This window comes from Sparus aurata, chromosome 22 (assembly GCF_900880675.1).
Source record: "Sparus aurata chromosome 22, fSpaAur1.1, whole genome shotgun sequence".
In the NCBI taxonomy this organism is placed as follows: Eukaryota; Metazoa; Chordata; class Actinopteri; order Spariformes; family Sparidae; genus Sparus; species Sparus aurata.
In genome coordinates, this window is record NC_044208.1 from 21,173,570 (window position 1) to 21,196,859 (window position 23,290).

At 38.7% G+C, this 23,290-nt stretch overlaps 1 long non-coding RNA gene across 9 annotated transcripts in view; it reads left to right on the plus strand.

Annotated features, from left to right (window-relative positions):
* Window positions 1–21,901, plus strand: part of LOC115574135 (uncharacterized) — a 56,228-nt gene extending 34,327 nt beyond the window's left edge. For all 9 annotated transcript variants that reach the window (XR_003982426.1, XR_003982427.1, XR_003982430.1 and 6 more), the window contains 2 exons: window positions 15,692–15,737; window positions 18,902–21,901. This is a non-coding gene — a long non-coding RNA (uncharacterized LOC115574135). The remainder of the gene's footprint in view (window positions 1–15,691; window positions 15,738–18,901) is intronic.
* The last annotated feature ends 1,389 nt before the right edge of the window (window positions 21,902–23,290 follow it).

Below are 23,290 nucleotides of genomic sequence, written 5' to 3' on the forward strand. Positions count from 1 at the left end.
AATTTATTTTTTTCAAAAGCAAGTTCACCTTGTTATCGTAATTTGAATACCTGTGTTGAATGTTTCTTCACAGTATGGGAGTATGGAACAGTGACAGAAAACAGTTTGAGATATACTTCTATCTTAAAATCCAATATAACATTTTAATAAAGACATTTGTAGCCTTTTTCACACCAGGGTCCCTGTTTTACTTTGATTGGTAGTCCTTATCTGTGTAGCCTGTGTCCTTTCACGATACAAGGTCAATGGTTCTTGGCTGATCAATGAGAACCATAATTTAAAGGGAATAGTAGCAGTTGTAATGAACCCCATTAGACATGCGATGATGTGTTGAATAGGATTCATGGTAATTGGATGTTGATGTCCTGTAAGGGATGACTAAAGCAAGGAGGCCTTAGATGAGTGACAGTAATTGTTGTGTTGCACAAGTATAAATTACAATATATTAAACATGGGATCTCCACTATAGACGACTCAATGACTTATTACAGTATTAGAATAGAAAAAGAGGTAATTAAAAAAAAAAGTGTACAATAAAGTGCACTAGACAGTTTTTAACCATTTTTATTTTAGAATATGAAATCTGTGTGAACAAAATATCAAGTATTGTCCACTGTGCAACTACTACTACTGCTACTAATCCTGTATTGCCCTGAGTCTCATTTTGTTGTCGTGCTAACTTCACCGATGACATTGAAAATGTACATTCGTGTTAGAAGTTTAAATTTACTGCTCACCGTCAACTGAATTAGTGAGTTTCTCTGGGATAGGAAGTAGGGATTTAGTGAAGGAACAAGTGGTTTTGAAAACAGCGCATGCATCCATTACTGCATCGTTTCTTGATTTATACACCAGATCTGGCACTGGCACAATGTCCAATGCTCGTTTCCGAACTTGAAATCAAAATTCAGATTGAAAGTTATTTCAATCTGAATAAACAACTGAAAAACTACCATAAATTATCAATAATGGTTGTATCACGTATTTAGCTATCACAAATCCATTGTTTCTGTAAAGTAAAATGTGAATTATTTCCGTCCACTACTTTGTTGTGGATATAAGGAGATAGTTAACATAAACAGCTAGTGGCAGTAATTCTCCAGTCAAGGACCATGAAACCACTGCAGAAGAAGAGGGTGCAACAAGATGAAATGAGCATAACTTTGAAATGGGTTGTCATAACATTTTCTACACATATTAATGTTAGGATAAATCTGCAACAAACAGCAAAAATATTTAACAAGAAAATGAAAAAGCAAAGTAATTCCTTAACTTTACAGCAAAACAATCAGGTCCAAATTCCAATTTTTTTTATACTTTGTGACCATATACCTGCACATTCCCATCAGCCTTAGCAGCACTTGTGTTTTGTGCTAGCATGCTAACAAGCTCATTTTAAATGTTGAGCTTGATCAGAATCAGAATCAGAAATCCTTTAATGTCCCGCAAACAGGGACATCTGTTTGTCCCAGCAGCCAAAGGACAGAAATATTACAAAAGACAAAACCAATAGCGAAAAATAAACAATATAATTAAAAAGGTAAGAAATAGAATAGATGTCTATACAAATATGTACAAATTAACAGCATTATATCTGCTAAACTCATCATGGTAGCATTGTGATTGTAAGCAAGATAGTATTCTAATGTTAGCATTTAGCTCAAAGCACAGCTGTGCCACAGTCTAGCCTCACAGTGCCGCTAGCAGGGCTGTAGACGCTTATTGCATAGTACCTTTTTTTTCTTTATTTTTTTTAATTTGCCCTCACTATCATTGAATTTGCTGTCCAATACTATTTTTGCTCCCAGCAAAGACTTCAAAGGCCAACTGATTTAATCAAAACTTATTGGAAATGTGTTCAAGAATGAGGGCAGAAGGAAAACAGTGTTGTACTCCACAAATAGACAATCTTCCTGTGACACTAGCAATCATTGTTTTAAATCCCAAATGATGCATTTCCTGCAGCATTACTCTTGTTATTAAATATGTTCTTTGACTAAAAACAAATTCAAGGTTGACATGTACACTGGAGGCAGCAAGTTAGTTTATGATGACAGTAAATATTATGTACCTTTTTTGAGTAGTACAAATGACCTACAGCTAATTTTACTTTCTCCTGAATGAGGTCTTAATGCAAATCTGTTATTAATTATCCAAGTCATTCGTCTGAAATGGATGCAGTTTAAAACGCTGTCTGTTTTCTCCCCCTTGTAATATTCACACCCATTAACAAAGCCATATTTTCCATTCACATGACCAAATGACATTTTCCAATAGATTTTTATGGCCGCAGTCAACACTGAGGAATTTGGCCATTATTCTGAATGCCATATTTGTCGCCTATGAAGGTTATAATGGCTTTTATTAAATGGAGTCTAAACAGAGGACACGATGCTAGCCTGCACACATACATCTTGCGGTGTTAATTAATAACTGATCTGTTTTGCATCTCAAACAAGGACAGAATGTCAGCAGATATTTACTTGCCAAAAGATACTCATCCAATTAAAATCACTGTACTGATGTGTTGACAAAGGACACTCCTTATTTCCCATCAACTTGAAGTTTGTCTAATTAGTGTTACAGAGATGACCTGATGTGTTACTGCTGAAAAAGTAATGGATGGACATGAGAAAAGTAGCCCCTTCTGAAACACCTCACACCTTCTGTTAGTGTACGGCGTCCTGTCAGGGACAACAGAACATGTTCTCTGCCGTCACGTGTGCACAGCATTGCCAAATATTTTTTTATTCTCTCTTTACTGCAAAGCCTTGAGTGGGAGGCTGTCTCCTGCAAAATAAGTGCATGATGGCAGACCTGTAAATGTCTGTGAATCACTGCATCATAAATCTCTTAACTTCAGAGGGGAGAAAGAGGATGAGGCACTATCTCATGAATGACATGTCAATTATTCCTCCCTCCCACATCCACCCATTTTGTATGTGGCTACCCGCCATAAACACCCCAACAAACAGCTATCACTACCATCTTGAATCCAAGCCTAAACACATTTCTCATCACTGGGCAGACAAATGATTGATGTACAGTCCACTTCTCCTCATAACCTGGGGCCGGGATTACTCTTGATCTGAGTAATTCATCCAACCTGTTTGTAATCTTAGTCAATTTAACTTTGAGGCTCATGCTGCTGTTAAATTAGAAGACCTTGAGTCACCGGCCACTCGTTTCTTCTTCCGCTTCCCTCTGACATGCAGACAGCTGTGATTACAATTAGAGGTAATTGCGTCTTTCTGAAATGGACGTGGGAGGCTGTTAATATTGACCAGCCAGCAGGCTGTTTCATCTGGGGAGACATCAGAGTCAGCCGGCGAGGTGACTGGTGTCATAGCAACACCCCACATCAAAACTGCCCCCGTCTAAAGGCTGTTTTTAAAAAAATTGCTGCCGTTTGCAGTTTGCTGTAGGTATGTGAGATGCTTAGCTGTCATTTTGTTTGCAATGCTGACAAGGGGAACAGAATTCACCAAGGGGAAATTTAGTGACTTAATACTTCACCCGCTCAACCTTGCCAAACAAAACTCTTGACGTTTATTCGTCTGTGATGCAATTACAATATAAATCTAAGCCGTGCCGTCAAAGCCATTTAGGAGCAGTGGATTCTGGACACTTCTATGATGTGTCAATTCCAATGAAGAGTTGTTGTTAGGAAGAGAACGAGTGTGTAAAAAAGTAAATCTGTGCAATGTTGAGTCTGCAACAAGAAGTTTCTTCACATATTCCCCTTGACCACACTTCTTTGGCTCAATATTAATCAGCTCTGAAGCAGCTGTTTGCTGTTATTGATCACCAGTGCGACACTGTGGAATGTCCTGTGGCTGTGATATGACTTACTGCTCGAATAGGAGGAGGGCCATTTGGATATGAAGCATAATTAATATGTTGATGGTGGCATATTTTATCACCCCATACCCACATTTCTGCTGAGACAGTAATCAATGGCTTAACCAGAGGAGTCATATATTACAGGACAATCAATGCATTTGTACCTCGATTCAGTGTCCCGATCATAGAGGAGTGTTGGAGAGAGAGAGCTCGATTCAAAAACATGCAAACCACTGTGATTTTTATTTACATTTGACGACCCTTGTTCCTTTTCTTGTCTTTAGAAACAGGGCAACAAAGCCCCTGAGCAACAACAGCTAACACTAGGCAGCTCCTAATCTATCATTCACTTAACAGATGAAACAGTGTCCAGCCCAACATCCTTAATACCCTGGCACAGATACTTTCAGTCAGTATTAATCACAGGGCTGGGATGACAGAGAGAGAGAGAGAGAGAGAGAGAGAGAGAGAGAGAAATCCTCCGTATTCCCAGCTGCCTTTTCAGGAGCGTCCCCTAATATGTAATTTGATACACAGACACCGGAGCACATATAACCTTGCCCGAGGGATAGAAATATGTCATCAACTTTGACAGGAAGTCTCCGTCAGATACAGTCACAGAATAAAGTATAAACAGATAAACAATCCTATTACCTTAAAGAACTCAAGGGGATGATTACTGTGATCTCAAATATTAATATAAGGATGTCTTTGAGAGATATGAATTCTACTTGGGTCGAATGTGGCTCAGGTGGTAGAGCAGGTTGGCCGATGTTCAGTGGGTCAGCGGTTCGATCCCCGTCCTTGCCACTTGTATCATGGTCGTTGTGTCCTTGGGCAAGACAATTCACCCTCCTTGCCTCGAGTGAATGTGTATGAATGCTGTATGTTTGAGGTGGTGGTCGGAGGGGCCGTAGCCCCTGAATGGCAGCTACGCTTCCTTCAGTCTGCCCCAGGACAGCTATGGCTACTATCGTAGTTTACCACCACAGATGTGAATGAATGGAACCTGGAACCCTGTCAGGCGCTTTGGGTGTCTTGAAATGCGCCATACAAATCCAATCCATTATTATTACTTCTTTCAGTGTTTTTTTTATTAACCAGCTGAGGATACATTTCAGTCTGTTTTTGTGACGTCAAAGTAAAATTGTTCAAAAGATCTGCAGAGATTTCTGACAGGGTTTTGTGGCGAGAAAAATTGGTATTTTAAGCATGATGCATGATGTTTTCCTAACCCAAACCATGTGCTTTTTGTGCCCAAACCTGAAAAGAGCATAAGCACACCGTTCAGTCAAAAGAGAAATAGAAAATTCAACCTAAACAACCAAACTGACTTATCTGTGGTATTGAGAAATCCAGTTTTAACTTATTTTGTAGAAACTTATTTTGTTTACAGTTATTCTCATGAATGGGTTGCAGTTTTGTAGTTCTTTGTCCATTTTAAGTGAAAAGTGTAGTCCAGAAAACAAAAAGCTGGCATCTCAAGCTAAATAGGGTCAAAGCATTAAGGGCTGAAAAATAGGTGTCATGACCTGTCTTCACACATGACACACAAACAACCAATCACATCAGTAATGCCTGGGTGACATGTACACAAGAGTGGTGCTTGGCCCCAAGGTCAGGCCACAGCCTTGAGTCACCTCTGCAGATGCCCCACTTATAATTCTACTGCCAGGGGCCATGATTTAAGACCACACTGTCACTGCAATTCAGAAAGGTGAGAGAAATGGTTGTAAAGGAGGCTGACTGAACGCATGGAGTCTGAGATGCCCAAAAAAGAAAAGTGCAAGAAATCCAAGAACAAAAACTGTGTAGGAAATTTCAAAAATGTCAGAAAATGCCAAATGCCTGTCTTAGTTCTGACTTGAGCCAGTATGATAATTAAAATGGTTTGTGTGTGAGTGTGTATGCATGTTTGCAAGGTCTTGACTTTGTGTGCATGGGTACCTGAGCTTTTCAAAGAACATGGTGCCAGTGGTGAAGTCCCGTGACCCGCATGTCTGAGAATGTCTACAAAGATAAATTAGTTACCTTGTAGCCCTGACAGCAGCCAGTCATCACCTATTACTGTGAGGCTCATCCCTCTTACATTTGTGGATGACATGAAATATTCCACTGAAAGGCCTTCAGCATCAGACACTCACATAAAGGGCTGTGGTTAGGAAATATTGACAGCCTGCCGAAAAAATTATATATATGTCCTCACTCACAATAAACTGTAATCAGATGATTAACGAATGTAGGAAAAACAGCGCCCTAAATCTCTGCAATGACAGAAAAAAAGTTTGTATGTAGTATGTTACATAAATTACAGGCAAGTAGGAGAAGAAATAAGGTGGCAAACTTTCATGTCTTGTTTACAGATAATGTGAGGTCACAGTGATGGAAATATTGTAATTTAAACATCATGATAATCTGAAATACAGGACAGATGGTCGTGGACATCCATGCGAGTTGGACAATAAAGCTGTTTACTGTATCTTATGCCATCTGCGCTTATAATGTGAATTTCAGGACTGCATTTGACAAAACCAGGGAAATGAGGGAAATATTTCAACTAGTGGTACAAGTTCATGTCCCCAGTGTTATTCTTCCACCATTATGCAGCCACACTGACACACTTTTCATTTTCATTTAGTAAGGCATACTTGTTATCTGCCAGCAATTATTTGGTGTCCACCTTATGAATGTTAAGTCCAATATTCACTCTCATTGTAGCTCAATTTTGTTCACCATCAACGCCTTAAAATATTGCACTGCATTCTCCATTACTGCTGAACAGCTGCCTGGTGTTTATCTTGCAAGGCAGCTGGATTTGTGAATAATAGTACTATAATAATAGTGTCTCATCAATCCTGCCAAGCTTTAAGCTATGCACTATAGCTGAACACACAGGCATTGTTCTTATCAACATTCTTTGAGGAAGTACTGACAGCTAGATGCGGAGATGCGGCATAGTTAGTTGAAAATAATGCTTGAAAATAATAACAGCGGATGCTCGAGAGGTTAGCATAACTGCTATAGCATCATAACTGGAGAGAATATTTAATTGAAAGTCGAGCAAAGAATGTCACTGAAGGCCTTTTTCCTTGAAAAAGATGCCACCCCAATCACCTGCCATGTGTCCGCCCCTTTTCAAGATGTTTTGTATGAAAAAAAAAAAAACATCTGCCACATCAGGTTAGCCTGCTGTTGCTGAGTATGGTGACAGTTCAGTAAAACAGTAAGACACTGAAACAATACATACAATTGAACTGGAGCTGCAGAGTTTTACATGCATGTTATTATTTGATCCTCTGTTAAATAAAAAATATTGACCACAGTCGCTTTAAACTTACTTTAATTGGGGCATACTGTCCTGGATTGAGATGGATACCCAACTGAAAATATTGGCAGTTACATATTCTGCAATATGGTCAAAATTATGTAATCCATTTTGCTGGATATACAGAAGAACAACAATCTGGGCAGCATTATATTTCTCACAAAATATATTTTGCAAAAATGAATTAAATCCAAGTTGCATATCATTTGCAGGAGATAGGATGAAAAAACAACAACTCTGTTTTCACCTTCATTATAGATCTCTTATCTCACACTAACACAAAGTCACATTTGGCATCTCCCTATGTTGGTCTGAATCTATTGACACGCTCTAATTTGTCATTTCCAATCACTGATTACTGTGTGTGATCAATATTTGCCCTCAGCTACAGTAGCTCCTTAACAGAGTGCAGCCAAAAAAATTGGAACGCTTTTGTCAAGGCTCTGCATCAATAACTGCTATTGATTTATTGCTTTTTCCTTTCTCCTTTTGGGCGCTCATTCTCTCCACAATAGTAACACACACACACACACACACACACACACACACACACACACACACACACACACACACACACACTTTACTTAAGCAGGAGCCACCCTGCTGAGTCATTTGACATGGCAATCTGTCCTGAAGTCTATTAGGACTGCCAAGTCGACAATGTCAAATAAGGGAAGACGTAGTTCCTCAAGTGTTGCACTCATTCAATCATATTAAACACTGTTGGCTATGTTTGCTTTTTGCTAAAGAACATGTCGGTCATTTACACTTCAAGTATATTTAATTTTTTTTCGATGAATCAATCAAACAAAGTTGTGGGCTACTAACCATCGTACTGTGATATTTCATAGCTACATTGGAGTAAAAAAAAAAGAAAAAGTGGCAGATGATTTATAGATAACACAGGGGTCTATCAAAACCTTATTCTTAGTTTAACTCAGGACTTTTGTTAGAAAATTGATTGCATATGAATTAACCTCAGAGCAGACTGTACCCACAATAGAGTAGGTGAAATAAAGATTGAAGAAGCAAAATTCTGTCAGTTTATTTCAGCTTGACTTTTGCATTTATTGTTCACTGCCATGGTCTTTGTTTGACAGAAAAGCGGGGCTGTTTGTAGCATTTTGGACAGAATTAAACAGTGCTTTTCAATCATAAATAATACATTTTGTGAGTATTATTCAGTATTTTGTTTACCTTGTGAAATATTCAATGTTCTGCATGACTTTGGACTCATTTGTACAAAAATCAATGTGTATATAAGGTGCAAATGCATGAAAGAGCATTATTCATCTTATTTCTCTGAGAATATACATTATTTATTCCACCGAGAAGTCCAATCATTAGGTGTGCATAATGATGCTGTACTTCAAAGGAGAAACAATTCCTCATCTGTCTGTCCTGACAGCTGTTCAATACCAACATCCACAGCAGTGACAAGATGATAAAGCATCAATGTTAATAATGGACAGTGCCAGTATGGTTGTGGTCTTGAAGGCTCAGAGCCTACAGTACACTGCCACATACTGTGAGGCTTATCTCACAAATGAAATGTCCCCAAGGGGATCCTTGAGCATTATAACCTCAGCTTCGCAGAAATCAGCCCTACCTGTTTTTTACGTGACAATTGGTATGGATTTATAAGCAAATGTGCACTCGGCAGTACTTTCTGTCATCCTCCGGTTTCCAGAGCAAACTACTCTGTAATAAATGTACTGATAATTATTAGCAAATTGCAGAGAATTTGGTATCAGCATATGGTGGATAATACAGAACTGCTGAAGATTGTTTATGGTAATGTAGACAAAGAAAAATAAAAGATGTAAGTTGTTAAATGCAGAAACACGGGCAACACTACATGTGCACAAATACAAGGTTTGGACCAGCAGCTTCTTCTGGCTTTCAACACAACTAACAACATCAAGGAGTACAAAAACTATATACAAGTGGAGTGCACATGTATTAAACACAGGATCTGCTCATATTGTGACATAGTAAGCACACAGTGATCTTACATGGTGCCACTACAGAGCATTGACAAGTTGATGTATTATCTGTAAAATGTATAAATTATTCAGGGAAAATGTGACTTTATGTTGCAAGTATTTGTTAAAAAAAAAAAAAATCATATAGGCCAATATACTGTGAATGATTACATTTTTTCGTTTTGTAAGGAGCAGCAGAAAAAGCACAGTGGATGCAGCCGGCATGCTTCTTCTTGACGGTTCATTCCCTTTCTGTTTCCCAACTTATTTGTACAGGAGAATCAATTTGAACCGGCTGTCTTCATGTTCCTCAAGTGAGAATAAATAAACATATTCAAAGTGACAACCTGCCCGCCTGCCTCTGAATGCAGCGGCTATGCTGGGATTGAATTGGCGAGTGGCAAATGAGACTGGCGCTCAAATAGCGGAAGCCCCTGATTGGATGACGGATTGGAACTGATCCTTTATTTATATATATATGTGTGTGTGTGTGTGTGTGTGTGTGTGTATGTATGTATTTATTTATTTATTTATTTATTTTTTATTTTTTATTTTTTATTATTTTTTTTCTTTCCCTGAAGTGGTTTCTTAACTTCACACCTGATGCCTTACAGCATCTCCCTCCTATCCACAATTTTGTCCTCTTATATTAAGAGAGAATGGAAAAAACTTCAGCTGTGATTTCATTCATCATTAGAGGACCAAATACTTCTTGTGTGTATTACAACATAAAGACACATAATCTAGTGCTATTCAAATCCATTTTGTGTTACCCTGTATGTCCTCTACAACATACCAGTAAAAATAGCTTGACCTTGGCATGTGTCACTCAGTTTAGTGTTTCTGAAGGTAATCTATCTATTGATCTCTGTGCTACTTGATGAATGTTGTAAGCCTATACATGGGTGTTGAAGGTCAATAACGACATTCGACTGAATGAGTCCTTCATAATAGTGCAGACTTTACAATGTTTCATCCTACCAACAACGTTATTGCTGTTTCTGTGCTGTTTGATGAGTTTGCACATATGTAGTTTATCCCAACTGTAGGGCTGCAAATAATGATAATTTTCAACATCGATTAATCTGCCGTTTAGGATAATTTGTTTAATCTTTTAGAACGCCAAACGTGTATTTCCTTCGTTCAAATCCCAGAGACTTGTCATGTATTATAGGTATCATGTATCATAGGATGGCACTAAGTAGAGTGTATACCTCTGCTAACTGTCAGTCCCCTTTGTCCACTTCAAATTGTACTCAGTCATAGATACCAGCCACCTTAATGTGGCTGATTGTTTTGGAAATGAACAAAAATGTTGAAGAATGCCCTACCTCGCAATGTTAAAGAAAGTCTTGGATCCCTCCTTTTATCCTTTATCAGCATCCGAGTTTCTAACTCTAACCTTATTCCTTCAAGCCCGAATACGCCTGATCATCAAGATCCATGCATTGTTCTCGGAGAAGTTAACAAAAATGTTAGAAAATAAAAAAATGTTCGAGAAAGTGAGAAAACATTTCCCTGATCCGTACCAAAGGTTTTTTGAGTCTATTCTGGGCCGAGTATCATTAAGTCCGTTCAGTTGGTTTTGTGTAATCAAACCAACCAAATTTTGCAAATGTTTCGTTTCGTTTTCTTCCGCTTTATCCATGCGGGTCGCGGGTGATGTTACCGCTTTTATACCACCTTGAAAAAGGTGGACCTTCTGGTCACTAGTCCTCAGCTCTATCCACTGACCTACAGCCGCCCCCTTTTTTTTTTTTTGCAAATGTGTGAATGTTAAACATTTTTTTCTTGGAAAAACAACTGAAATGATTAATCTATTTATTATTTTCTTTCGAATGACTATCAATTAATCAACTAATCATGCAGCATTACTCAACAATAAATTATTGTAACATAAGGACATGATGCAATACGATATACTTTAACGTCCCTGCAGGTACATTTGTCTTGAACTCCAAAGCTGTGCACATATAACTGCCTCCACTGTGGAGATACAAGCAACAAAACCAAATCATGAACAGAGAAGAACATACCAACACATACTGCACATAAGGAGTAGACGATCTTTCTCAGAACTGTACGATTTTTATTCTTGATTTATATTATTACTCAATATAGGAAACGTTTTGTAGAATAGTATACAGTATGTTCAATTTGGAATAACAGATTTAGCAAAAATGACTGAAAACAGACTCCCTGACCATAAAATTTTAATTAGATTCCTCTGAGCCAACCGGAGTAAAGAGATTATTCCCTGAAGTGTAAGCTCCCAGTTTTGTCTGTATTTTCTGACAGCCTCAGAAGAAAATATGACTGTTCACACTTCAAAGCCACTGAGTTGTTAAACGGGAAGCTGGTGCCAATTTCCTAAACAAATTATGTCATATCATCCTTCCCCCCCTGAATTAGGTAATAACACCATTTGAGTTAAATTACCTGAATTGAATTGGATTGCTAGCCAGAGGATGATATAGCTTTTACTGTTGTTGAATGAAAATTGTTCTGCAAAGCAAAAGCAAAGCCTGCTGAGCTGTTAATAATCATGAAGTGCACACCCATAAAACACACTGCTTGTGCAGAATTAAAGTAATTAATTTGCCCAGGCCACCCAGTTAAGGTTCAAGCAATATTTCACTATGACAGAACAAGTAAAATAGACAATTTACTGTACGTGTACTGTTAGATTTGATGGGGGAATTATGTTTTTTCAAGACTTGATATCACAAATGTATTTTAACAGTTTTGGCCCTGATGCAAAATCATTGTGTAATGGTTTTCTTTCATATATAATTAATGACAACATTTTTCTTTTTACGTTTTCCCAGAAACCATCCTCTTCCTCAGCAAGTCTAAGAAGCTCTGGTAATTGGTTGATATAATGTCATAGCTGCCTGCTATAGGAGACATCTGGCCTGCAAAGCTAATGGACAGTTAAGTTAGTTTGCTCCTGATCCTGATCCCTGTGCCTTCAGTGTGTTCAATCCAACAGTAATACATCCTTTTTGAACAGAACACAGCAACATTTCTATTAGCTCCATAAGTAATATGGTGACAGGAGGGCCTCTGCATGTTTAAACACGACTTCATCCTTTCACCTCTCGATAGACAGTGTGTTTATGAGAGATTATTGCTTCAGACAGTGCTTGATACAAGTACAATGAGAAGAGATTAACTAAATTCTGCACTTTTATTGCACAGCTGAGCCACCCGTCCTCCGCAGTTATCACTGCGTGCCAAAAGGATTGGCTACAGTCGGAATTCACTCTTATTCCCATTTTGCAGCTATTTTTAGGGAATAGAATTCTCTTGGTGGCAGCATTGTTGTTATCAGTAACTCGAGCCTGGAAAGTTGTTTCTTAAAAAACTGTATTGTGGAATATGAAGGCTGATTACGTGCGTTTATCCATCTTATGACTGTGGATCATTTGTAACTAAAAAAGGGGTTTAAACTCGTACCTTTATTTGACCTTGTGCGACAGTGCTGTGGTGTAAAGGATTGAGAAATCCCTCAGTACTAGCAGTCTCAGAGGTCTCATGCCACACCATATAGCAAATATACACCAAACAGGCATAACATTATGACCACCTTCCTAACATTGTGTTGGTCCCCCTTTTGCTGCCAAAACAGTCCTGACCTGTGGAGGCATGGACTCCACTAGAAGGTGTGCTGTATCTGGCACCAAGACGTTTACACCAGATCCTTTTAAGTCCTGTAAGTTGCGAGCTGGGTCCTCAAAGGATCGAACTTGTGTGCGCCATTTAGCTCAGTTGGTAGAGCAGGCGTCCCATGTACAGAGGCTTTGTCCTTGCTGGAGCGGACCTGGGTTCAACTCTTGGGGCCTTTTGCTGCGTGTCACTTCCCCTCTCTCTCAACCTGGTTCCTGTCACATCTTCAGCTGAACTATCAATAAAAGCCATATAAGGGCCAAAAAAATTCTTTAAAAGCACATCACACAGATTGAGATCTACGGAATTTTGAGGCCAAGTCAACACCTCAAACTCGCTGTCGTGCTCCTCAAACCATTCCTGAACCATTTTTGCTTTATGGCACGGCGCATTATCCTGCTGAAAGAGGCCACAACCATCAGGGAATACCATTTACATTAAAAAGGGTGTCCATGGTCTGCAACAATGCTTAGATAGGAAGTACGTGTCAAAGTAACATACACATGGATGACAGAACCCAAAGTTTCCCAGCAGAACATTGCCCAAAGCATCACACTGCCTCCGCTGGCTTACCTTCTTCCTATGGTGCATCCTGGTGCCATGTGCTCCCCAGGCAAGCAATGCACATGCACCCGGCTATCCACGGGATGTAAAAGAAAACGTGATTCATCAGACCAGGCCACCTTGTTCCATTGCTCCGTGGTCCAGTGTGTATACTTTTTTGAGCTGGGTACCTACATTATCCTAAAGGTATCTCAGTATAGCAATGTGTTTAATTTTGTCACCTGTCACTAATTCTGGGATAGGGAAAGTGGTGAACGAGACAAACATAAGATGAATATATGTTAAAACTTTACCTCTTCTATGAACACATCATATAGATTCTGAACTCACCACAGACAGCCTCTTCTTTTTTGCAAATATTTTCCAAGGTTATTAAGCTATTGTGCACAATAAGTTTATTCTCAGTGTATCTACAATGGAGGATTCAAGCTTCCACATATGTGTAAGTTACATATTAGACCCTGGTTGGTTTATAGGTACATACACGTCTTAAACTCTTATATGAAGTGAAGAGAATCTTTCCTCTGCAGCAGATTCATGTGGAAACAACCATGGAGTGACAAACTTGGTACAAACCGTGTGCTATTCTGACTGGCAGTGACTGTTAATATTTGATTTATTTGGGTTTTTTATATTGTAAGAAATGTTGTGTATTTAAATTAAGCGGTGACCCAGCCCACTAACCCTCGTTTATATCTGAATGTCTGTGACAAAAAGATGATGGAATGGAAAAGTAAGTTCATTCCTGCAGATGTGACAGATGTCATATCTTCTGGATGTTTGGGGTGAGGAGGTGGACAAAACAAAACAAGCTGCTGTTTTCCCTTGATGGTAATTATGCTCCTCAGATGATCAGTCACAGTGTGCTGATGGCCAGAAACCCTCACAAACCCTGCACAATAATGGAGGTTGATTGAAGGACCCATTTCCCGGGGGATCTAATTATTAATTATCGTCTGTCCGGGAAACTTGGAAGGGTTCAGATTTCATGGATTCCAGTGACCTCAAAGACTGATTGGCGGCTGGCTAACAGCGGCTGTTGGTGGTGCGTCAAGTTTGGCCGCCGTGTTTGATGCCAGCAGGTGCGCTCAGAGTAGGGACTTGCCACCACAACTGATAGAGCTCACCTGTGCCAACACACTGAAGAACCATCATTCATAGCTGTCTCATCCTTGTAGTCACACACATTCAGAGACACTGTGAGTTTAGATTGTAATGCAGTCACTTAATGCACCATCTGAGCTAAAGTTTAATAGATACACATGACACTAAGTTGTAGTGATACAACTTAGTGTGGCTTACAGGCTGAAACACAGTATACACCGAAAACGTGTATATTGTGGTACAGTACAGATTCTGCGCAGTGCATTTGTGGTACAGACTCAATTAATTAGCACTCTTTTTGAGAGCGATCTCATGCTCTCAACGGTAACCATGTAATTATTTCTAACTGTATGCCGATGGCTCATGCAGATATCAGCTAAACTCGTTTAGACATGACACTGGTTTCAAAATCAGAACTGCAAAGTGTTAATGGTAACAGAATTTTGTATCACTTTTATTAATTAGATAAGATGATCTCATTGATACTTTTGCCATTAAGGAGTCCTTATCAGTTACCTTAATGATACCAGATCAGTTTTAGTTGAGCTTGCTGTAGCCCAAAAGCTAACTGTAGCAACAGTCATCATATCTGTCATCATCTGAAATGGAAGAAATTAGTATTTGAAGCATTCATTTTGTCAGTCAAAGAAGAAATCTGGCATGTGGCATGATGTTTCCAATAAATGGGACAATTTGCGAACCAATTCTCAGCAGTTCCGGTTCTCTGTAGGAAAGTAGAAATAAATAAAATATACAGATTTATATTAAGGTATTTTACATTTTACTCCAGAGACTGTTGTTTGAATCCTGTCACGTACCAAGAATATTGGCTTCTTTTAACCACAACCAAGATATTTTATTACCTACACTAAAACAAAGGTGGCAGGTCACCTACAGATCAACTATTGTCATTTGGAGGCATTAAAGAGCCACTAAGGCAGTAGTGCACCAATAAGACAAACGAGACAGCAAACTCCTTCAAATGATGCAGGTTTCTGAGGAATGCATTCAGTGTTTGTAAGACCTAAAGACACACAATGCATTCTCATGAGGAGAGATAAATGCAAACAGAATTCTATTTGTGAGGAATTGGAGCCCCACAGGGTGCCTTTTTAATTTGACGGGTCCAGAATACAGATGTGAGATGTTTTGCCCTGATTACCTGACCTACATGTCTTCTGCATTTTTTGTTTTCCACCAGCGACTGCACCATCTGACATGGATGACAAAAGGGAGATTTTTTTGAGGTGAGTCATCATCACACGTTTGCGTTGGTAGAGTGATTAAATAGGAAGATGCTTTGCCTTTGACATGGTCAACATGGACCTTTTTTGAAGTCGAACATGACTTGGCATTAACATTATTTGTCTCATGTGTGTCTGACTTACTGATGAAGCCAGATGTTAATTTAAAAAGTGCCACTGAGTTGTAACACAGAGCAGCCACTACAGTGGTAATTACCATCTGCTGAGATCATACCAGTATGTAGATTTGTTTTTTTCTAAAAATCCATATGGTGTTGCTATAGCATACCAGATTGGTCAATCTCAAAACGTAACATCCCCTCCAACCAAATGGTTTTAGGGAGAATGGAAATATGTAAACTGCATTAAAATAACCATATTTACGTCCTGCAATGACTTTTTAACTGGTTATGAAACGGTCTCAATTTAATGTGGATGCTGCCAAAAGACCTACATAAACAAACAAGACCATTAGTGAGAAGATTGACTATTTCTATACAGGTATTATAGTATTCTTAATGCACGTCAAGGGGCTAGATTCCCCCGCAACATCATTACAAGAGATTATTTTTCCCTACTGAGCAAACAAATCGGTTAGCTGTAGGCCCCATGTAGGTTTGTCATTGTCATATTACAGTTATTAATCTTACATAGCCAAAAATAGATATTGTACCTCACTGCCATGCATCATGCAAACAACTGAAGAATAGTATTAAAAATATGTTGCCAGATCCAAATCTTTATGACAGCAGGTGGTGACGTTCAGACCACTTTTGTCCACAGGGGTCAGCAGAAAGAACATAATGAAAGTGATGTCATAGATGCTTTAACGTCATGGTGTGAAACTGAATTGAAAATAATGTTTATTCACTGAAAAAATGTTTTCTGTCCACATTTTTAGAAATTTGGCTTCTTTTTGACCAATTTGAATTTTGTGTGACCTTGCTGAAATTGTGTCCACATACCTGATTCTGAGGAAACAAAGTAAAACTGTGGCATCACCCTGACTTTTCCCATATCGCCTTGTTTCGCAAACAGTGTTTGTGGAACAAGGGCACACACCAGCCTGTAATCCAGTTCTGCTCATATTTGGTCACCTGGGACTTACATAATTCTCATACACAACATTGCAGACTTTTTACGAAATTCGCCTTCATTCATCAAATAATGTGTTTCTGGATTAGATGAGACAGTTTGTGTCACTGCAATAACAAGGAAGCTGTTCTGCAGTATGACTTTCACTGTATTGGTGGAGATTGTAGTGTAGAATTCATCTCAACTGCTCCTTCAGTGATTCATCAGAAATAACGATAACAATCACAATACAAAGCGATGTTAAAAAAGGAGAAATAAAAACCTACTACCTGCTTCACTGATCCGAGAGATTGGCCAAGACACCTCAACAGATACTGGCACCATCCCTGCAATAATAATGGATGGCTTTATTCAAAGCCCCATTAGTGGATGTGCTCGCACTAATAATAGGCTCCAGTTACTTTCTATCCTAGTGGCTGTCATGTAATGCAGCTCCGTCTTTGATCTCTGCTCAGTTTGCACTGGACACTCTAATTGGTCTTTGATAGACTTTGGCTTTGATCGCGTCCTGCAGGCACGGCCGCTCCACATTTCTCAAGGAAAAATAAAACCTCATCAGTGGTTTTTGTCTTTTATCATGAGCGTGTGTACCTTTTAGGTGATCATAATCATTGTCCAAAAAAAGTGGAATAGTCAGACCCCATTTAAGCATGCATTGATTTATAGTGTGGTTTGGAGGTCTGGGTGAAGGGAAGACAATGATGGTTGATTGTGGATGGTACTTCAGAGGACGGTTTTGGCTTCTGCGCCATCTCACACCGCCCTGCTGTCTGCTGGTTATGTCTACCCACTGTTGGAAGAAACCATATTCATTCTTTATTTGTACCGTTAAGACACTGCATCGTCTTCAAGTGGCTCGTAAACTGTAAAAAATTTATAGGTACACAGACTTTTAAAACATCCTCCATTCCTAGCCTGTCAGTGCTTTAACCATTCACCTAATTAACCACAAGCTGCTATATTTCAGGTTTTTCTCTCTGGCTCCTACTGCTGGGAAGTACATAAGAGAGACAGGGAGCAGATAAACTTCTTGTTGGTCTCGTATAATATGTGGAATATGGCTAAAATGCCAGACTGCCAGACTTTATCTGGTTATTCGCAGCATAAAGGTTAATGTCCTATTTTTAAGAGAGAGGAGGAACAACAACAAAAATAATACTCAGAACAATTCAGTCATACATTTACTGTGTCACGGACATGCAGGGGGAGAAATACCTAGTGCTAAAACAGAAACAAGGCCCAACTATTTGTCAATAAATCCTTAAAGTGTCATGCTATATTCTTTGATAGAAAATTAATAAGAATGAACTTGGCAATTCCAGTGTTCACAGTGGAGAAATGAGACCAACTGATCCAGCATTCTGGCGCGATAATTATTGCATTTAAAATGGAGTAGATGAGGGCAGTACACAAGTACATTCAGTGCAGCCGTAAAGACAAATATAAAGCAAATAATTTCCTTTGTTTCTCTTGAAAATCAGCCAACTCTTTTTTATAAATCACAAATGATGAGTGTGAAATGTATCTTTTGTAATAAAAAGCAAGTGGCCCTGTGGTGAAATGCATCTGTTGGCTTCAAAGCGGAGGGAGCAGGTTGTGAATTAAAATGCTTGATGTTTATTATTTATTTATTTATTTGTTTGTTCAATCTTTAATCAAAGAGACACATGTTTTGATCCTGTAAAAATCCAGCTTTTATCTTTACATATGGTGTTCAACAGGTGATTTATCAAGCTATACGCCTAGACGTGTGTATGATTAGTGTGGTCACTGTCGTATATTTCCATTTGATCACACCTGTATATAACACGTTAGTTAGATTGTGTATTTTCATCTCTGTGTTAAATAGAAGACTTTTGAACCTTTATGCTCTCTATTTGATATTGTACAAGAGTGAAGGTTGCAGACCTCTACTCTGTCAAGGACTCAAATCCTTCGACCATTAGTATCTGTTATGGTAATATTGGTTATAGTTATTAAGTTGATTATTAATCAGAGTTACAGACTGACAGTTGATTGCCTTATTCTGAGACTGATTTGGTGAATTGTCTATCTTTTTTTCTTTCCTCAAGGGTGGAGCCCCAAGAAGATCTAATGTAATTGGACAGACACCAACTGATATGCAAAGCATTTTTTCCTGGTTAAGAATTATTCTGTTTTTGTTTTGTTATTTTGCATTTATTTATTTTCTGGTCAGAGTTAGGGATGTATGTTGGATAGACAGTGAGTCTAAAATGAGAACATATGTCAGGGCCATCTGTATGTGTGTGCAGTTTTTCATCATTATTCTGAATGTCATTTATTGGAGTATAAATCTGCTTTTGTCACACACATTTTAGATGTGACCTGACAACAGAGAGAAAAGGTTTATTCAGGTGTTACTCTTGGTGAAGGATATTTCTGAGGGAACAGAACATAACTTTTTCTGCTTACAAAATTGCTTTCAGGAGTAATGTGTTAAATTTTATTGTACGATTTGCAAATATTTGCAAATAATGGAAGAAATGTTACTGACAAATGTTGTATTTGGATTTCACCTGCTCTGCATAATAATCTGTATATATGTAAAATTTATATATACAGAACAATCCCGTTTGCTACGATGCTCTGCAATCAGTATGGGATGGAGGAAAGTGATTGCGCCAAACTGTTGTGTGAATTGAGCTGTTTGGTCTTTCAGAAGCTTCACTCAACTGATTGTAGATTCCTTAAGAAGTTTTTCACAACAGGGCTGTAACAAGACAGGTGTTGAGGGGTTTTTCGGTCTCGAGAACAGAGGGCTGGGAGGAATAGTTTACTCACAGGCGTATTTCCCTCCAGTCTTAAGCCACAGAGATGAGATAAGAAAGAAATGTCAAATGGCCTTCATCATCTGTAAGCTTTCATAAATACATTGTTGATGTCCTAAGTGCCCTCTATAGCCCAACATATAATAATGTCAGCATGCATTAAAGAAGGTCCCAGGTAAAATGGAAAAGATGCAAAAACCTTGGTCTAAAAGCAACTTCCAACCTCTGAATTTAACCTTAAAATCTATTTAATCTCAACTAATTCTGCTCATTGTTAGGTGTTTCAAACCAAGTCATGACAAACATATTGTGTGCACTTAAAATCAAACTGATATGAATCAGCTGTTGAATCTTTTTACACTGAGTGCATATTGTCTCAAGATATGAAGTGGAAGAGAAGGACAACTCAATTAAAAATGTAGGCTTACTCATAATGCAACACTCTCCCCAGTGTGTGCATACATCTCCTTTTATCCAATTTTAATTTTACTGCAATTTGAATGTAACAAGAATATTTTAAGATTCCTTTTAATTTTTTGGCTGATGCTTCCCAAAACTTGTGATCCAACTCAAGGAGTCAAACTAAGAAACTGACTGTAGCAAACTTGCTGTTGAAGTTGGATGACAGTCTCGTAGGATAGAGCACTTTGAAGTTGTAGAATGACTGGGCACATGGGCATTTATCACATAGTAACATAGTTATTATTAATCAGCAAGTTTGGCTAATAGTCTAATCGGGAAGGAAATCTGTTACGTTTTAAAAGAAGCAGTGTTATTGTTGCTCTCAGTTCTGAGTTTTACAGCTTCTACTGTATCTCCTGCCAGTGCATCAGCGTTAATGTTGTTTAGTCACGCTGCTTGAGCTCAGTGCGAGACACTCTTCCCTGATTAATAGGGGGGGTATAAAGTAAAGACAGACATTTTTACAGAGTCTTCGAAGACTCACAAAAGAATTGAATGAGAGAATAGGGTTAAAAAACGAACGCCCAGGCGAAAATTTAGGAAGGATTTATGGTCAGCGACACACGGCAACACCATTAAAAGTGGTACTAGCTTGAGCACGACCAATATACCCTGTCAGCAGCTATTATCAGCCAATGTTGACCTATTTGTGCCTAAATGAAAACATGTATTTTTCTTTTTTTTTTACAGAACGTAATGCAGACAAAGATGCTAGGGGTCTTTCAGAATGATTAAATTATGATGATTGGAAGTGTTTCCCCTCCCCAAAGCTTAAGAAGGGCATTTCTCCAGTTACAATTTTTGTGATTAGGTGGCTAATGTTCTAGGCCCCCGTGTCATCACATAACCCAGTCAACGTTAAGCCTGCTAGTAAATCATGTGATGAGCGGTTGCCTATTATCTGTCTCCGCTGTTTTCCCCTTGAGCTTAATGCACAATTGTTAATCCTTGGACTAAAAAAACAAAATGCAATTTCTCTATACATTAAGCAAATGCTGACTTCCAATTTAGGTACTCTGGTGGTCATGCTCACCCATAAAGATACCCTGTCTGTGCTACTATTAAAATCTGCACCACTTAAGTGAATATGATGGCTAAATGAGAGAAGGAAACATGTTAAAATGTCATTGTTTGCTTCACTTGAGTCACGAATCAACATTTCTTATTCAAAAAGTCAAGGGAGAATGCTTTTCCATCTTCGGCACAGTATGCTACATACAATACCTTGAGGGCCGAGCGTTTGGTCAGTCAGCTCAAACAATGTACAAAATCCCTCTCAGAGACCCACTGCGACCAAGAGATAGATCAAAACCAGAAAATAAGCCAGCGCGTGTTTATCACAGAGGCTCTTTAGATCAGTGCCCTTTCAAAGCAGCTTTTGTTTGCCCCCACTGGGCAATCGAGGGGAATTAGATGTCATTCTTTTTCTCAGAAATAAAACCGGCCTGTTTCTGAGAGTTAAAGCTTCGTGGGCAAACAGTAAAATCAGCAGCCGCGCTGAACGGAGCCCCCCTTCTACACAATGGGGATTACGGTGATATAGCTGCAATAACACACAGGGTTGTTGATGTTGTGGGGGTGGATCCAATATGTTCAAGAGACTTTGTAATGTACTGATATGAAGCTGAACGGTCTTGACTACAGCCTGTTTCACTAACTTAAAAAACCTGGAATGATTGCTTTAGTGGTTGAGCTGAGATTGACCAGACTACATTTATTTGTTGTCAGAGTAATTCACTTCAGTTTTTTCAGTATAATTGAACTGAACATGCAGTAAATGTGTCAATTTTGACTGGAGCAATACAGTCACAGTATGTTTAAGAACCGATTCCACTCGAGCCATCATTTGGTTAAACTCTTGCCGGAAGCTCTGTCCTTGAAACGTCCACGGTCATTTCTACAGTGACAAAGCATTGTCTCCCACAGTCACTCAAACTGTCTGACAACAAACACAAGAGCCGGATACAATTTATGGTCATTCGACGACAAGAATTTGGTTCGCACTTATCTTTTCTGAGTGACCCTGTTAGACCTATACATTATTCTGTGCTCCAGTTTTCTTTTTTATTCATTTTTCTGAAGCTTTGTGTTTTGAAAAATGATATGTGAACTGGAGATGGGGGGGACATTTCTGTTGAAGTCTCTACAATACACATTGTTGATAGTTTGTTTTGACAGACAACTCTAATCATTTTGTCAAATCGTGGGAACAAAGTCAGCACTCCATGAATGCAATACAAGTTTGAGAAAGAGCTTTTGCACATGTCTTCTCACCAAGAGCAAAAAAATAAGTTGCTGATCAACATTTTTTCATTTTAGTGGGTTTATAGGGTTAGTGTTGGATTCAGACTGAATGTTGGTTTTTCATGCAGAGTCTCTGTGGGTTTGCATTTGACACAGTGCTGAGAACCACAACCCATGATGGCTATGATTGATGTCACCATTCAGTATAATGGTCAAACCATGAAGCTGCCAGTTCAAGGTGATGAAAGTTAATTAACCAGCCATTCTGGGACATTTGTGGCCGTGGAAGATAAAACTGCACGTACGTTATGAGACATCTCCTTACAAAAGCAAGAAACCTTCCTTCATGAAATATTTGAAAGAACAGTTGTAACTTGACTTACCAACTCAGCTCACACTATTACGTTTCAGTTGTTGAACTTAGGAGTCGTTTAAGCTTTTTGTGAGATAAGAAAAACAAATTGAAATAGTCAAAGTGTAAAATGCTCCACTTGGCCTGTTAACGTCAGAGGTAAATGTTTGACTTGACTCAGGGACCAGTGTGCAGGGTTTACTCATAATTATCTCTGTCTCGACTCGAGGTATGAAGCCCCTGTTGGGAGGCCCATTTTTAAATTATTCAGCTTTAAATTGGGTTTTTGATTATCTTTTGATATGAACAGTATGAATTATTTATCAAGAGGAGCGACAACTTTGTAGGGTCTCTTGAGCAAATGTATTACTTTGTTTTCATTATGAGAAATTGAAGCTGGAAGGCACACAATGCTGCAGAAAGGTAGATTGATTATGTGACTCAGAAATATTTACATTAACAGTGTGAAAACATTAGCTACCATTCAGAACAGGTACAAATACTCAGGATGTACAGTGGAATGTGCTTTAATTCACCATAGTATTATAATTGTATAGTTAATCATTCAGTTTAATAAGGGCTGCACGTGAATCATATCCTAATCACAATATCTG